The sequence below is a fragment of the Dioscorea cayenensis genome, chromosome 8 (assembly GCF_009730915.1).
Source record: "Dioscorea cayenensis subsp. rotundata cultivar TDr96_F1 chromosome 8, TDr96_F1_v2_PseudoChromosome.rev07_lg8_w22 25.fasta, whole genome shotgun sequence".
NCBI classification, from domain to species: domain Eukaryota; kingdom Viridiplantae; phylum Streptophyta; class Magnoliopsida; order Dioscoreales; family Dioscoreaceae; genus Dioscorea; species Dioscorea cayenensis.
In genome coordinates, this window is record NC_052478.1 from 9,722,111 (window position 1) to 9,737,145 (window position 15,035).

A 15,035-nucleotide genomic window follows, 5' to 3' on the forward strand; every position below is an offset into this window, starting at 1 on the left:
TATGCCAGACCGTCAGTGTTGGGGACGCAATCGAGTATTGCGCGTCCTCCGATTACAACTCAGAACTTTGAGCTAAAGCCGGAATTCATCCATATGCTGCAGCAGTCCGCACAATTCAATGGTTTGGCCGATGAGGATCCAAATAGTCAGATAGAGAGCTTTCTCGAGGTGTGCGACATGCTGAAGATAAATGGGGTTACGGATGATGCCATCAAATTGAGAGCCTTCCCATTTTCCTTGAAGGGGAAAGCGAAGCAGTGGCTATACTCATTACCTAGAGCATCAATCACTACATGGGAGGAGATGGTAGAAGCTTTTCTAGCCCGTTATTTCCCTCCCGAAAAATCAACAAATCTTAGGAATGAGATCTCGTCCTTTGTTCAGTTAGAATTGGAGTCTCTATTCGAGACATGGGAAAGGTTCAAGGACCTCCTGAGAAAGTGTCCGCAACACGGATTCCCTGAGTGGATGATTGTTCAAACCTTCTACAATGGTTTAAACCCGAGTACAAGGCAACTCTTGGATACTGTAGCAAGAGGTACCTTAGGTAGCAAAACCCTTGATGAAGCTCGTCAATTAATTGAGGAAATGGGGTTAAATAGTTACCAATGGAATGCTAGGGAGAAGAAAAAGGTGGCTGGTATCCATGAAATCGATGTGGTGACCTCATTGGCGGCGCAAGTAGAGAGTCTGAGTAAGAAGCTAGATCTCATAGCTTCGAATAGAGTTGCGGCCGTGACCAATTGCACCGGTTGTGATGGAGGACATGCTACCTCCTATTGCCTGATCTCTTTTGGTGATGTTTCTTCAGTGGAAAACATTGACTTTGTAGGTAATGGCATGAGACAACAAGGGAACCCATATAGCAATATTTACAATTCAGGTTGGAAGAATCATCCCAACTTTTCATGGAGTAACCAAGGACCACAAAAGGCCATGGGGCCACCGGGTTTCCAACAACAACAACAAACACCTCAAGTGGAAAACAGAATTTCAGGCTTGGAAACCCGAATGACGGATTTAGAAAAGCACTTGGTTAGATTTGTTCAATCTGCAAATACACGGTTTGAATCAGTCGAGGCTACACTTCGCAACCACACCGCTTCTTTGCACAATCTTGAAAATCAGGTGGGGCAAATTGCGAAGTATCTTTCCGAAAGGCCACATGGAAGTTTACCAAGCAATACGGAAACCAACCCTAGAGAACATGTGAAGGCGATCACTTTGAGAAGTGGTCGTGAGGTTGAAGGGAGGCTTCCGAGTGAGAAGCCGAAAGAACATGCACCAGAGGTTATAGAGGTTGAGGAGGGAGCAAAGAAAGAGAAAGAGGTGGCATCCCCACCTTTCAAGCCAAGAATCCCTTATCCCTCTAGATTGAAAAATGACCAAGGGAATGAACAGTATAAGAAGTTCCTGAGTTTTTTCAAGCAACTCCACATCAACATTCCTTTTGGAGAGGCATTAGCTCAAATGCATAAGTATGCGAAGTTCCTGAAAGACTTGTTAACTAACAAGAGGAAGTTGGAGGAGAGTGCTTCAGTGGTGCTAGATGCTTCATGCTCGGCGGTGCTGCAAAAGAACATGCCGGACAAGAAGAAAGACCCGGGAAACTTCATCATTACGTGTAACATCGGCAACTTAGGTGAGGAAATGGCATTGGCGGATTCAGGGGAAAGTATCAATGTCATGCCATACACTTTTTTCCAAAAGCTAGGCTTGGGAGAGCCTAGGCCTACTCGGATGACTTTACAATTGGCGGACCAAATGGTAAGACATCCAAGAGGTATCATTGAAGACGTGTTTGTCAAGGTGGACAAGTACATTTTTCCGGTTGACTTCATAGTGCTAGATGTCAACAAGGATGCGGATGTGTCCTTGATACTTGGGAGACCGTTCTTGCGGACTTCCAAAGCATTGACAGACATGGACGGCGGAGAGCTCACATTGAGAGTTGGAGATGACAAACTCATTTACCACCTTGCCGAAGCCATGCGGCATTCTCTCGATTTTGATGACACTTTGTATTTCTTAGACACTACTGATGAGCTTGTTGATGAATACATGCAGGAAATGTTTAACCTGAATCCATATGAAGGTTTGTTTGACCAAGAGGAGAGCAATGAAGAAGTCATGATGCTTGGTTCGACTGAAGAAGTAATATCTACCCCGGGGATATTGAAGAAGGTGCTCCGAAAAATGAAGAGGGCTAGGAGACGCCACCGAAAACGCTCCACGACTGTTGGAGACATACATGAACCAAGAAAGTTGGATGAACCATTGTTAGGTGGTCCGAAGCCCGATAGTACACCCTCTACCCTCAAGAGACTTTGCTCATCATGCTTTCAAGTTATGGGTAAGAGGGCAACCTTCATTCATGGACCCCCGTGAGGTAAGCAAGGTACGTCAAGCTTAGTGACGTTAAACAAGCACTTCTTGGGAGGCAACCCAATTGTTTATTGTTTTCTTATCTTTTAGTTTAGTTCGTTTGCATGAATAAATTGTTAAGTGTTGGTGTCTTAATTTTTAGATGCTGTGTTGCAATTTTATTGTGGGTTTTAAAGTCATCGTGTGCTTTTTGAGGAATTAGCGAAAGTTTGGTCGTTTGGGTTCTATTTCGTGTTTTTCACTCGTAAAAATTTGCATAATAGGGCAGGCTCTGAGTGTGCAAACATGTTCAGAAATATTCTGCAGAGCCTATAGATTTTTCTAAGTCATCCAGAGAAAACACACGGGCATATGGAATTTCCACACGCCCGTGGGCGTATACTGCAAGCCCATCCAGAAAAGGCACAGGGGCGTGCAACTGCCCCTGTGAACGACCATGCGACTGTCACATGCTCGTTGGTAATTTCCGTACGGGCGTGTGAATTCCTGCAGAGTTGGGCAGATTTTTCCCGAGAGAACACAGGGGCGTGGACTCGTCCCTGTGGGTAACCTTGTGAACCATGCATGAGCGTGGGTAATTTCCACACGCCCGTGCGAATCTCTGCAGAGGAGTTATCTCCATCCCGAGAAGACACTGGGGCGTGTGGTTGCCCCTGTGAATTGGACATGTGAATGTCCACGCCTGTGGGGAATTTCCGCACGGGCGTCTGTAACACTTAGTATTTTTCTCAGATATCAAGAGAAGCCACAGGGCCGTGCTGATGTCCCTGTGATTCGGGAGCACCGGCGTGGATGTTTTCCACACGCCCGTGCGAGAGCAGTTAGAGTCAAAGGAGACAGGGGCGTGCGCATGCCCCTGTAGTGTTTTTGGAGTAAGGACACATGGGCGTGGATAATTAACGCACGCCCGTGTGATTGCACAGAGTGCCAAGGGTCGAGAGTTCTCTTTAAAAGAAGAACAGTTTCTCTACCCCTTCATAACTTCTATTCATCTAAAAACATTTTCACATCACTCTCCGGTTCCATAGCGCCAATTTGGGAGAATTTAGCGAGGTTTTCTGGCCGATTCTTCACTTTCTCTTCCCATCTTGTTAGTAAGCCCCATTTCTCATGATTTTTGCCAATTCAATGTTTCCATCAATTAATATGGTTGTAAATGGTTCGTTTCTTCAATTAGAATGATGATTTCTGTCTAGAACCAAGTTAGAAGCATTGTTGAGTTGTATTTTTGGATTTTTGAAGCGTGGCCGTGCGGTTCTCACGCCCGTGGATCCACACGGGCGTGCGGAAATTCCACACGACCGTGTTGATTTCTGCAGCATTGGTTTATCAACTTGTTTAATATATTTCATTTAAATCTTGCAGATTATGGCACCTAGGTGAAAGAAACAAGCTGATAAGAGACCACGTGAGTCATCTCCTGAGCCCGAGGGCATGCGGTTTGCAATTCCAGAGCATCAGGTTCGCTATGAGCACCTGTCGAGGCTCCGTTTTGGGCAGACTCGATTTTTAGACACGACTATATTGCGAGATCTGTATCAGGGAGAAGAGTTTGCTGATGAGATCGAGGATCTCGTTTCAGAAGGTGGTTGGCGGCAGTTGCTGATGATTAGAGAGCCAGCCATCTGAGAGTTTGCACTGGAGGTACTTTCATCATTCGAGTTCGATAGATCGTATGCGAGATTCAACAGTGTGGACACCATTTAGTTCAGAGTATTTGGACATCACCATAGCTTGACCATCACACAATTTTCAGTACTACATGGCTTGTACGAGGAGGCATTCACAGATACAGAGGAGTACGCGCAGTTACTGACTGATTACCCTGGAACCTTGACCCCGCAGAGAGCTTACAGAGTGTTATATGGTCAAGGTCAGTACGAGCCAGGGGTGTCCAAGGCCACGTGCCTTTCTCGACCTGCATACAGATACTTTCATGCCATTATGAGTAGGTCGGTGAATGGCTGTGGTGATAGCACTGGTGTCCTGAGCCGTCAGGAGCTACTGTACTTGTACTCGATGGTAGAACGTGTACCGATTCATTTAGGGCACATCCTGGCAGAGTACATCAGACATAAGGGACACTATGCGAGACTGGGAGCGATCTTCTCGGGCCACTACATTACGAGATTAGTGTTAGGCATGGGTCTCTTGGATTTGATTCACGGGGCCGAGAAGACGAGTGTACCTGCTCCCCTGAGTCTAGAGACGATGCGGATGATGGGCATGGTCCGCAAGGTTCGGACATGGATTTTTACTTTAGTACTACCAGCTCCAGTGATAGCCGAGGATGAGGGTGATGAAGCCGGAGCATCTCAGCCCGCTCCCGAGCCTCAGCCAGCAACGATGGAGATCAAGGCACCTCCAGTGGCAGAGGAGCCACCCCTAGTGCGTATGTTTTCACCATCTAGAGGCAATGATCGCTTTGAGAGGCTCGAGAATGCTATAGGAGTTGTCCGAGCTGAGGTTGCCAAGATTAGGGCTACGTAGGCCACCCAGTATACAGAGTTCATGGCGCGTTTCGACATGTTACAGCAGATTTTAGAGCGAGACGTCGCCTCATCATTTGTATTGCGGCCGAGGACTCCTCTGGCCCCCTCAGTTCCTCTAGCACCTCCATCCTCTACCCCGGCACCGGTAGACCCACTATGTGCTTCACCAGCAGCAGCAGCACAGGAGCCTGAGAGCGACACTGACACTTGATTTTCCCTTCCTTTACTTTCTTGCATTTTATTTTATTTTTCCTGTTTTTAGACTTTTTTTTCACTCAGAAAGGATTTCCCTTCTGAGTTTATTTTCATTTTGCATCATCGAGTTGTATTCATTGCTTTATCCTTTATATACACTCGATTTATTTTGTCTTTATTGAGCTTCACTGAACCCCTCGTGTATGCGTGCAGATGGTCTTGTCTTCTTGGTAATTGAGACTTAGTCATGGGCACGACCAAGGTACTAAGGTACTTGGCCGTGTAAGCTTCACAACCCGTTGGAACCCTACTCCCAACGAACTAGCTTCATCAAATGTCACACTAGGAGTCAGGGGAGTATTGTTTTGATTGCTTCTCCCACATTTGCTTTTGAATGATTTGTATTTTGAGTGAGCTTGAATGTGTACATTGGGGACAATGTACAGCTTAAGTGTGGGGGGGAGTTTCATAGTGCACACATCTTTTCTATTGTTCTTGATTGATATATTCTCACATAGCCAATGGCGGTTCACCTTAGTTGCAATGATTGTATTCTTGCGTTTAGGAGAATTTCTAACATTGAATGTTTTCATGCTCTAGTTCTTGCTTGAATTTCTAGGAATTGTTTGTCCGATTTATACTGAGTGCACTACTCACTCTTTAAACTCTATTAGAAACTCATGTATGATGTTAAAGAGACTAGTTAGGTTTATTTTCTTGTGCTAAATTTAAAAAAAAAATGGAAAATGAAAACAAAGAACAAAACAGTTTTATTATTTATTGGTGCTTGTTGGGTGGAAAGAGCTACCACCTATGTACTATGAAGCTACTCTCATAAGTCGGATACTAGCTATGCCCTAATGAGAGAAAGAGCTATCTCATAGGATGAGTGAAAGCTACCACTCCGGTATAAAGAGCTACCACCTCGAAAGTGTGAAAGCCACCTTAGCGGCCGCTTTGGAAAGGGCTACCTTAGAGGATGTGTGAAGCTACTACCATCATTGAAATTGTTGTCACTTTGTAGATAAATAACTCCATTGTACTTAGAAGTTTGAGGAGTATACCATGGGTTGTTTTTGAGTGAGTTCACACACGTACACGATTTCAGGTTTTGTTTCCTTTTTTATTCAAGTTTTTAGCTAGAGCATTGATTTTTCGTATTTAGTGTTGGAATTTCCCTTACTTGTAGAATGCTCTCTTTGCATATTTTGGTGAACCTAAGGCCAAGCACTTCCAATATCTTCTTCATTAATACACATAACGGTTTTAATTTTTGCTTGAGGACAAGCAAAAGCTTAAGTGTGGGGGAGTTTGATAAGTGCTTGTGCGATACGAAGGCGAAGCGTTCATTCCTTATGTTGAGCATTACATTTCTCGGGTTTTTACACTAATATGTGTGTTTTTATGTTACTCTTATGCAGGTAGGGTTGTGAGGCGGAGTACGAAAGAAATAGGCCAATGTGGATCACAATGCACCGATTTTGGAGGAAATCTTGCTAAGGTTGAAACGCGAAGACATAGGTCGATGTGAGATGCTAGAATGTGTGCCAACCTCCTCGTATTCGAGTTGGCACATCCATTTGGAGGGGCACAAAGGCAGTCACACTCGAGCACTCCGACTTATGCACATAGAACAAGAGTTTCGCCATCATGTACACCATTGAAGAAGCAAGTGATCCACGATGTGAACGTGTGCCCGTTTGCGTTACCCCGATGAAAGTATGGAATTGGGAAGCTATTCAGGTCAAATACTGTAGCAGAGCAATGTAGCAATATTGTAGTATGTACTGTAGCAGCACTGTTCACAGCCGGCCGATAAACCAGAGAAACAGAGAATCCACATGGGCATGTGGAATTATCCACGCCCGTGTGGGAATTCCGCACGGGCGTGTGGAGCATTCACGCCCGTGGAGTCGCCCGATTCCAGCCCTATTTAAAGCCGATTCAGCCCCGATTTTGGTATTCTTTTCTCCATCTTTTCCCCAACTTGTGAGAGGGCTTCAGCTAGGGTTTTGAGGGATATTGGCTAGGTTTTTGGAGAGGTTCTACATTTCTGACATCGTGTGTCATTTGGAAGAAGGTTATTGGGATAGCTTTCGTCGGTACCGATCCGGCGAGGTGTATCCTAGGCCGGGCAAAGGATCCCTTGCGACGAGTAGAGGACTCTCCACAAGACCATCAGCACGACCATCGAGGGCGTTTCTTTATGGATTCATTGCTTTTACATTCTATTTCTTTGATTATACTTAGCTCCATGGAGAGCTAAACCCCTAGTGGGTACTCGGGTATTGTGAACCCTAGGATGTATTTGTTTCTTTGAACCCCTTTATTATGTTTTCAATAAATTGGTGTTTATTGTGAGTTCCAACCTTGAATGCTTGATTGTATGAACGTTTCCCCTAGAGTGACACTAGGGTTGAGAGTTCTTGTTGATAACCTGGTGAGTGAGTGACACACCACGAGCGTTAGACAAAGCTAGGTTGGAGAGGGTTGAGAGGGTGAGTCGAGAGGTACAGGAGCGTCCCCTTTCCCCTCCCGTGTGATAGATTCTACCTCCGTTCCTCGAGTTCTTTGCGGCTATAATAGAGTGAATGGTCTAAGGGATGAACTTCCGCTAAGGCTTAGTTCTGCATTCAACGGAGTGAAGCGTTGAGGTGATCTTAGTATGTAGGGCTTAATTGTGGTTAGGCACCTTCCACCTGGACCAAAGGGTTAGGTCTATAATTTGGAAGAGATTTATTACTTGGAATCCCTAGAGCTCATTGCAACTCTATGCGAGTGCGAGATGTTGAGATTGTTCGATTTCTCCTTTGGGGCATGTATAGAGTTAGGCATAGTTGACCTTAGATTTGGGACTATGTAATTAAGGATTTCCACGACTCACCATTGCATTGATTAGGAAGCATAATAGAGGGTTCTTGCACTTGAAACAATTATCCTAGGCGGAGCATTATCCGGGTACCCCATCATTATCGATTGCCTTACCGCCTTCTTTACTTTTGCTCTCTTTCTTGTTGCTTTTATTGTTGAGAATTGAATCATTATCACACTCCTTATCATTGATCTTTCACATAGCTAAGAATCAAATTAAGTGTTTTTGCTCCCTACTCCCTGTGGATTTGACCTCACTCACCCGTGATTATTACTTCGACAAACCCGTGCACTTGCGGGATATACACAAGGGGACCTTGTCACATCGATCCCGCGAGTTTTGCCCAAGGCCGAATAAGCGGACCTTTGGAGAATATGAGGCTAATCCAAAAGACCATCGACATGACTACCGAGGGGGTTTTCCAATGGATTACTTGTTTTTAGTTTCAATTTCATTATTGATTGTATCTTGCTCAATGGAGAGCTAAACCCCCTAGTGGGTGCTTGGATTTTGTAAACCCTAGGATGTTATTGTGTCTTTGACCTTTTATTTTGCCTTTCTTAATTGATGTTTTTAATTGAGTTCCAATCTTGAATGCTTGTTGAATGATTTCTCCCTTAGAGTGACACTAGGGTTGAGAGTTCATCTTGGTAACCTTTGTGGATGGGTGACACGCCATGAGGGTTAGACAAAGCTAGATTGGAGAGGGTTGAGAGGGTGAATAGAGAGGTAGCGGAGTGTCCCCTCTCTCCTATGGTATGATTTATCCTACCTCCAATTCCTAGAGTTATTTGTGGTTACAATAGAGTGAAGAACTAAAGGATAAACTCCGCTGGGGCTTAGTTGCGCAAGCAACAGAGTGAAGTGTTGAAGTGACTTTAGTATCTGGGGCTAAATTGTGACTAGGGGTCTTTCGCTTGGACCAAAGGGTTAGATCTACACATAAGAACAGGGTTTATCACTTCGAATACCTAGAACTCCATGCAACTTTGCACAGTGTGATGTGTTGAGACTAAGCGATTTCTCTGTCGGGACATAGTGTAGAATCAGTCACGGTTGACCTTAGGTTTGGGACTGTGTGCTTTTAGATTTCCATGACTCATTAAGCATTAGTTTGGAAGCATATTAGTAGGTCTTGTGATAAGTGTTTGTGCGATATGAATGCGAAGCGTTCATTCCTTATGTTGAGCATTCTCGGATTTATACAGTAATATGTGTGTTTTTATGTTACTTTCGTGCAGGTGGGGTTGTGAGGCCGATCATGAAGGAAAAAAGCCAATGTGGATCACAATGCATCTATTTTGGAAGAAATCTTGCTAAGGTTCAAACGCAAAGACATAGGTCGGGTGTGAGATGCTAGAGTGTGTGGCAACCTCCTCGTATTGTAGTTGGCACATCCATTTGGAGGGGTACAAGGGCAGTCACACTCGAGCATTCCGACTTATGCACATAGAACAAGAGCTCCACCAACTTGTCTATCATTGAAGAAGCAAGTGATCCACGACGTGAACATGTTCCCGTTTGCGTTACCCCATTGAATGTATGTATTCGGGAAGCTATTCAGGACGGATACTGTAGCAAAGCACTGCAGCAATATTGTACCAAGGTACTGTAGCAGCATTGTTCACAGCCGCCCGAGAAAATAAGAATTCAGAGAATCCACACGGGCGTGTGGAAATTATCCACGTCCGTGTGGAAATTCCACAAGGGCGTGTGAAAAATCCAAAGGCCCGTGTAGTTACCCGACTCCAGCCCTATTTAAAGCCAATTCAGCCCCAATTTCAGCATTCTTTTCTCCATCTTTTCCCTAACTTGAGAGAGAGCTTTGGCTAGGGGTTTGAGGGATATTGGCTAAGGTTTTGGAGAGGTTCTATGGCTCTAACATCGTCATTCCTTAGGAAGAAGGTTGGTGGGGGAGCTTCCATCGAGGCGTATCCTATACCGAACGAGGGAATCCTTGGATGACGAGTAGAGGACTCTCCATAAGACCATCGACACGACCATCGAGGGGGTTTTTCTATGGATTCATTGCTTTTACATTCTATTTTTTGATTGTATTTAGCTCCATGGAGAGCTAAACCCCTAGTGGGTACTTGGGTATTTGTGAACCCTAGGATGTATTCATTTCATTGAATCTCTTTATTATGCTTTCAATTAATTGATATTTATTGTGAGTTCCAACTTTGAATGCTTGATTGTATGAACATTTCCACTAGAGTGACACTAGGGTTAAGAGTTCTTGTTGGTAACCTTGTGAGTGAGTGACACACCACGAGTGTTAGACAAAGCTAGGTTGGAGAGGATTGAGAGGATGAGTCGAGAGGTACAGGAGCGTCCCCTTTCCCCTCTGACGTAATAGATTCTACCTCCGTTCCTTGAGTTCTTTGTGGCCATAATAGAGTGAATGGTCTACGGATGACCCTCTGCTGGGGCTTAGTTGCGAGTGCAACAGAGTGAAGCGTTGAGGTGATCTTAGTATCTAGGGCTTAATCGTGGTTAGGGACCTTCCACCTGAACCAAAGGGTTAGGTCTATAATTAGAAAGAGATTTATCACTTGGAATCCCTAGAGCTCATTGCAACTCTATGCGAGTGCAAGGTGTTGAGATTGTTCGATTTCTCCTCCAGGACATGTATAGAGTTAGGCATAGTTGACCTTAGATTTTGGACTATGTAATGAAGAATTTCCATGACTCACTATTGCATTGATTAGGAAGTATAATAGAGGGTTCTTGCACTTGAAGTGATCGTCCTATTCGGAGCATTATCCGAGTACCCCATCTTTATCGATTGCCTTACCTTCTCCTTTACTCGTGCTGTCTTACTTGTTGATTTTACTTTTGAGAATTTAATCATTGTCACACTTATCACTATTGATCTTTCACATAGCTAAGAAGCGGATTAAGTGTTTTTATTTCCTACTCCTTGTGGATTCGATACCCGCTCATCTAGGATTATTACTCCGACAAACCCGTGCACTTGCGGGATATATGCAAGGGGACCTTGTAATCTTGCACTTGAAACATTAGTCCTAGTGGGAGTACTGTTTGAGTACCACACTTCTATCAATTGCCTTTCCTCTTACTTATTTGGGTCTCTCGTTCTTGTTTCTTTTATTTCTGCTTACATTACACTTTATCAAAATAATCATTATTCATCTTCTCTTGGTTAAGTAGCAATTTTAGTATTTTTATTCCTTACTCCTTGCGGATACGATACCCCACTCACTTGGGATTTATTACTTCAACAAATCTATACACTTGTGAGGTCACACGCAAGGGCCGTTGTCAAGTTTTTGGCGCTGTTGCTGGGGAGTAGGTGTTTAGAGATACTTTGCACTTTGTTATCTTAGCCATTCATCATTCATTCTACTTAACATCCTCTTATTCTATCATTGTTCTGATTTGTTTTCTTTATTTTGGTGTAACTGCAGGTTATGACCTGAAGGAACCTTTTAATATTAATTAAAAGTTATCATGAACTTGAACATATACTCATAAGAAAGGGTAAAGAACTTGTGCACGAACCGTCGAATCTAGCTAAAGTGGAAATTGAAGGTTTTGACAACATGGTAGAACAAAATGAACAATAGAGAACACTTTCTGATTACGCCAGACCATCAGTATTGGGGACACAATCTAGTATTGTGTGGCCCTCTATTACAGCTCTGAACTTTGAGCTAAAAATAGCATTCATCCAAATGATACAGTAGTCGGTGTGGTTCAATGGTTTGGCCGATGAGGATCCAAACAACCATATTGAAAACTTCTTGGAAGTTTGTGACATGCTAAATATTAACGGTCTTATAGATGATGTTATAAGATTGAGGGCTTTCCCATTCTCTCTAAAAGGAAGAGCAAAGCAGTGACTACATTCTTTACCACGAGCATCCATCACGATATGGAATGAAATGGTCGAAGCTTTTCTTGCAAGGTACTTTCCTCCAGGAAAATTAGTGAAGCTTCGTAATGAAATATGGTTGTTTGTTCAGATGGAGCTTGAATCCTTATTTGAGACATGGGAGAAATTCAAGGACCTCTTGCGGAAGTGTCCACATCATGGTTTCCCTGAATGGATGATCATTTAGACTTTTTACAACGGGTTCAATCCAAGTTTATGAAAACTTCTAGATGCCACCGCAGGATGTACAATGGGGAACACGCCCCCTGAAGAAGCCCAACAGTTGGTAGAGGAAATGGCCATGAATAGCTACCAATAGAATGCAAGGAAAAGAAGAAAGTGGCCATAGTCTATGAAATTGATGCGGTGACATCTTTAGCAGCCCAAGTAGAGGCATTGAGTAAGAAATTGGACACATTGACTTCACCGAGGATGGCCACGATCATGAGTTATGATGGTTGTATGGGTTCATATATGCCGTTTGATTCTCCTATTTCAATTGCTACTTCAGCCCTAACTGAACAAATAGACTTTCTGGGAAATTCGGGAGAGGTACAAGGTAATCCTTATAGCAACACCTACAACCAAGGGTGTAGGAACCACCCCAATTTCTCATGGAGTAACCAAGGGTAGCAAAAGGCCATAGCACCATTAAGTTTTCAACAACGACAAGCCCCGAAAATGGAGAATAGAGTTTTAGGCTTGGAAACCCGGATGACCGACTTAGAGAAAGCATTGACTAGATTTGTGTAATCATCGGATACGCGGTTCCAATTGGTCGAGGCTACACTTCGTAACCATACCACTTCATTGCACAATCTAGAAAATCAAGTGGGCCAAATCGTGAAGTCTCTATCGGAGAGACTACAAGGAAGCTTGCCGAGTAATACCGAGACTAATCCGAGAGAACATGTGAAGGCAATCACTTTGAAAAGTGGTCGTGAGGTTGAGGGTAGGCTTCCAAGTGAGAAGACCAATGTTGAAGCACCCGAGGTCATGGAGGTTAAGGAGAGAGCTAACAAAGAGAAGGAGGTGGCATCCTCACCTTACAAGCCAAGAATCCTATATCCTTCAAGATTGAAGAACGACCAAAATGATGAGCAATGCAAGATGTTCTTGGGTCTATTCAAGCAATTGCACATCAATATTCCTTTTGTGGAGGCGCTGTCTCAAATGCCTCGGTATGCCAAGTTCTTGAAAGATCTTTTGACTAACAAGAGGAAGTGGAGGAGAGTGCATCGGTGATCTTAGATGCCTCTTATTTGACAGTTTTGCAAAAGAATATGCCGAACAAGAAGAAAGACCCAGGAAGCTCTGTGATTCCGTGCAACATTGTCAATTTGGGTGAAGAGATGGCATTGGCAGATTCAGGAGCTAGTATTAATGTCATGCTATACTCATTCTTTCAGAAGCTAGGCTTGGGAGAGCATAGGCCCACTCGGATGATATTACAATTGCCAGATCGAAAGGTGAGACATCCGAGGGGCATCATTAAAAATATGCTTATCAAGGTGGACAAGTACATATTTCCTATAGACTTCATAGTGTTGGATGTCGATGAGGATGTAGATGTTCCTTTGATACTTGGGAGGTCATTCTTGCGCACTTCCAAGGTACTTATCGACATGGACGATGGTGAGTTGACACTGAGGGTTGGAGGTAACAAACTCATATACCGCCTCGCCGAAGCCATGCGACATTCTCTCGACTTTGATGATACTCTTTATTTTCTTGACACTACTGATGAACTAATCGATGAATATGTGCAAGAAATGTTGAATCCAGACTAGTACGAGGGGTTGCTAGACCAAGAAATGGAGAATGAAGAGGTGATGATTCTTGGTCTAGAGAAGAAGGTAGCATCTACTGTAGGGATCTTGAAGAAAATGCTCCAGAAGATGAACCGAGCTAGGAGATGCCACAAGAAACGCCCTAAGGCTATTGGGGATCCGCAAAAATGGAACAAGGGTGATGAAATCTTAAGTGGTAACAACCTTGACAACTCTCGCTCTACCTTCAAAAGACTATGTTCATCATGCTTCCAAGTCATGGGTAAAAGGGAACCTTCATCTATGAATCTATGTGAGGTAAGACAAGGTACATCAAGCTAAGTGATGTTAAACAAGCGCTTCTTTGGAGGCAACCCAAGTTTTTACTGTTTTCCTAGTTTTTAGTTTAGTGATTGCATAAATAAGGCTTTAAGTGTTGGTGTGTTGAATTTTAGATGCTATTACTGTGATTTCCTCTTGGACATTTTGGTGTTATCGTGTGTTTAAATGTTTATGGCAAAGTTGTTGGTCGTTTGAGAGAGTTTTTTTTGTGTTTTTCCTTGGTATATTTTGCATGATAAGATAGGCTCTGAGTGTATTTATATGTTCAAGAATTTTCTGCAGAGCATCGCAGAGTTTTCTAAGGCATCCAGAGAAAACGCACGGCCGTGTGGAATTTCCACACGGCTGTAGGTCTTTACTGCGAGCTCATCCCGAGAAGACACAGGGGCATGGACTCACCCCTATGGAAGACCTTGTGACAGTCTACGCCTGTGGGCAATTTCCATATGTGCGTGTGTCGTCCTGTAGAGACTTAGAGATATTTTTCCGAGAAGACACAGGGGCGTGGATTTGCCCCTGTGGATAACCCTCTGACAAGAACACGGGCGTGGGTAATTGCCACGCGCCCGTGTGGATCTCTGCAGAAGAGCTCTCTTCCATCCCGAGAATACACAAGGGCGTGTGAGTGCCCCTGTGAACTGGCCCTGTGAATATCCACGCCCGTGGGGAATTTTTGCATGGGTGTTGGAAACACTTAGAGTTTTTATCGGGTTGGACAGAGGAGCCACAGGGACAAGCATCTGACCCTGTGGGTCGGGCACACGACCGTTGGTAATTTCTTCACACCCGTGTGGTCGCATTCAAAAGCATTGAGTGTTATTCCGAGAGCACACAGGAGCATGTGTTTGCCTCTGTGGGTCTCTCCTGTGGAGTCACACGGGCGTGGGTAATTTCCACACGCCGTGCGGTTGTGCAGATTTCCAAGAGACACAGGTTTTTTATTAAAATCTCCTTGCGTTTCTTCTTTATTATACTCACATTCTCTCCGAGAACACCCTTTATCATTCTCCTGACCTCGCACCACTGATTTATAGGGATTTTTACTCAATGTTTCGGCCTATTTTGAAGTTTTTATCTTCATC

General features: G+C 43.9%; 2 non-coding genes across 2 annotated transcripts; both read right to left on the reverse strand.

Moving 5' to 3' along the window:
* Window positions 1-351: 351 nt before the first annotated feature.
* On the reverse strand, window positions 352-458 carry LOC120268194. The gene has a single exon (XR_005538862.1). It is a non-coding gene; the product is annotated as a small nucleolar RNA R71 (small nucleolar RNA).
* Window positions 459-11,900: 11,442 nt separating this feature from the next.
* Window positions 11,901-12,007, reverse strand: LOC120268206. Its single transcript, XR_005538874.1, has one exon. It is a non-coding gene; the product is annotated as a small nucleolar RNA R71 (small nucleolar RNA).
* Between the last annotated feature and the right edge of the window lie 3,028 nt (window positions 12,008-15,035).